Source organism: Echinops telfairi, unplaced genomic scaffold, assembly GCF_000313985.2.
Source record: "Echinops telfairi isolate 266 unplaced genomic scaffold, ASM31398v2 ScPeMD7_7420;HRSCAF=8458, whole genome shotgun sequence".
NCBI lineage: Eukaryota > Metazoa > Chordata > Mammalia > Afrosoricida > Tenrecidae > Echinops > Echinops telfairi.
This window is the reverse complement of record NW_022111320.1, coordinates 15,694,088-15,697,543: the sequence shown is the minus strand read 5'-3', so window position 1 is coordinate 15,697,543 and position 3,456 is coordinate 15,694,088.

Genomic DNA, 3,456 nt, shown 5'->3' with positions numbered 1-3,456 from the left:
AGTTTAGAAGCCAGCTCAAAGTCACTCAGAACGGGAACTGGCCACTGAAGGGCCTTCACTTAGCTGCCAGTCTCACACCTCCGGATTCCCATTTAGCACAAGAAAAGCCAAACAGGAATGTTCCAAAGTCAGGGCACTGCAGGCCCCTCTACCCAGAAAGGCTTCTGGAGATGCAAATCTGCCAGAGCAAGGGGGCACTGGCTTCTTGGCCATGACGATCCTGAAAGGTGAGCGCCAAGAACCAGTTCCCAGGGGCTTTTTATGTATCTTATCTAAAGCCAGACCCAACAAAACTGGTGCTTTCGAAAAACCCGAAATGCCTATTTCACGTGGGCCTGAGTCATCTGTGTGCACATTCCTCACAGATGGCTTGAGTGTCCTCCTTGCCCTTTTAGGGAAAGAATTAAAAGTTTGTAAAGATTAAAATGGCGTAAGTCAAACCCTCTCCGAAACAGCGGACTCATTCTGAGAGAAAGCAAAAGTGAAGACTAAGGCAGGTCAGAATGTTTAAGTCATTCTCTCAATGTGAACTACACCGTTGGTCGAAGGAATCTAGGAAGAAGAGTGTGTCAGCCCAGGGTAGAAGAGGTGGTAGGAGGAAGAAAAGTGGCTGGAATCTTCAACACAAAGGAGGCAGAGACAGGCCTCTGGCACATACCTCCCCAGACAAAGGAAGGTGAAGGTAAGCAGTAGAATAGAATACATTTCCTTATCAATGGAAAAGAACAGAGATACTGGAGATAAGGAAACTGCCTAGGGAAGTTGTTCCCACTACCCCCACCATGACCCAATAGACTGGAGTTTGAGGGCTGAGACAAGAGCACAGCTTGAAGTCTGGGGCACTAGGTTGTTGGAGGGCTGAAATATGCATACCTGAAAGGAGGAGGCATAAGACGGTGGACAGCCATTAGCAAAAGACCCACCAGAAAAGCAGCCTTTGGTGTGAAGTCCACCATTAGCCCTCACAAAGACCAGCATTGCATGTTGCCTGGCCTTTTAGACTGGAAACCTAAAGTTCCTATGGACCTGTTTTCTGAAGTCTCCCCTTCAATAAACTTCCCCTTTCTCTTCAAACCTTTTCTCTCACTCTGGTCTGAATTTTGTCCCTCAACTGCATGTTACTACAGATAAAATCTACTCAGCCAAGAACAATCTCTCCACAAAAATAGAAGACAAAGGAAAGTTCTATTATTGAATGCGTACAGACAATCCGCTAGAGAAATCGCAAAGTTAAGCAGGCATAACCCATGACATAGTTTCAATGTAATGTTGCTAATGTTCTAATAAGGATACTTGAAGTTATGCTAAACTTACAGGAAACTGGAAGTTTGGGGTGATCTTCCTTGAAGATTACATTTCCAAAGAAGGTGGTTCTCAAATGTTGGATGAAAGCATCCTTAATTTACATACCTGAACTTAGCGTTAAATTTATCTAACGTGGCTTTTTTAAAGAACAATGGAGAAGGGGAATTACTCCTTTATTTCCATCAAACAATTAAAACCTTTCCTTTCCATTTTTATTCGTTCTTGCAAAATTAACTAGGTGCATTTTCAAGATTCTGTTTGCTTTGCATCACATTGGCCCTATTATCAAGATCAGAAGGTGGTAACGGAAGGTCAAGTATTTTGATCAAGCGCATCCTTGCATCCTTCTAGCGGTGTGGCATAGAAACCACTCATTCCTTTACAACTCATTTGAGCTGTATTTGGTATGCTACCTTAATTGGAATCCTGCCAATAAACTGGAAACATCACTGGTGTCAAAATATACATCATGCTTATTATCAGAAAACCGACAAATACGAAAGCAAAAACATAGTCATGCCGGGATGTAGAATTTGGTGAAGACAAAAATCACCAGGGATAGCCTAATGAATAACGCATTATCATCCAGGGGGTTCCCGTGACCCGGTGGGGTTTTGAGGCCTTAAATCTTTAAAGGCACAGGCAGCCTCATCTTTTGAACCACCAACCTTCAACTTAACAGCACAGCACAAATTTTAAAAAATGCTTTATATTACCACATACAGAATTACAACAGTTCCAGAAAGCATCGTGATAGCACCTTTTGAAGAAAATACTTGAACTATTATTTCTTTGAAATGCTTCAGTTATGGCTTCTGCTCTTTACATTAGCAAGACCAATGATAGTCAAGTTATTAAGTATCATTCAATACGAATGAAGAATGGTTCATGAAAGGATCTGGACATTTCTTTGGGGTATATGGAGAAAAAGCAGAATCGGTGAGAAATTAAAATGTCTATTTGAATCACAACATTCAATAAGGCAGTGGCTGGAAAAAGAAGCCAAAACCCACTCTCAATCTTTCCAGCCATGCGTTACATAGACCAGAATTGGAAGGGCTGAAAGAACAAGAGAAGGAAAGGGGTATAAAGACCACCCTGCGAAGCTCCTAGGACTCCGCTCACCGTGGGGGCTGCTCAGAGCTGCCCTGTGGCTCTTGTTGGGACCTAGTTGCCCACGGACAAATGTTGTTACTCCTGAGTCAGAAGTAAACTATCTTCTGGCTTCCCTTCTCCTGCCAGCACTTTTCCCTGGCGGTACCTCCTAAAAGCCAACTCAACAGGGAGTGGAGGGAATGGGATTGTAAAGCACCCAGGCTCTGGTGCTCAGGAGGAAAGGTGGAAATGGGACTAGGTGTCCACAGGCCATGCGTGGCATAGGATGAGCTAAACTAGACATAGGCAATAAGAAAAGCCTTCACTGATCTAAAAATGGAATGCTAAAGCATCTGAGCAGCCTCCAGTGCTTCCTGGGCAGTCGTTCTGATCTATCTAATCGCCCTTCTCTCCTGCGTCATCTCAACCGCCCTGGATTTCTTTCAGGTGCAGAGTTTAAGTCCACGGTTAGGTTCTTTGCACATTGGACTCTGAATTTGAAGCCCTTATGCTTATTCTGTCTTAATTCACCACACATGCAGTTTGCTGCATTGCTGTGCTCTTCAGATTTTAAATTCTATGTCACTTCTGAGAAACTTTTCCTGATATTTTTCATACCCAAGGACATTTATGTAAATTAACTCGTGTCTTAGGATACAAAACCTCTAAAGCCAAATTCATAGCGACCCTGTAGGGGATGTGGTAGAACTGGCCTTGGGTTTCTGAGAGTGTCACTCTTTATGGGAGTAGAAAGCTTCATCTTTCTCCATGGGAGCAATCTCTTATAGTTCACAGCCCAGTGTGTAACCCATTATGCCACGAGGGCTCCCTTAAAGTACAAAAGAAACCCCAATCTCAAACAATAATTTAAGGAGAACATGTATAAGGCCTTAAACAAGGAAGGACAAGCTAAAGAAAAAGACCCATCATCAGGATCAGAGGGCCTACTAAAATGAGGTTGTAAGGGCACCCAAGCATTTGCGGAGATTTAGAGAATAACACATACATTATATTAGACAGAAGGGTGTACAAGATCCATGCAGTGCCCTCCAACCA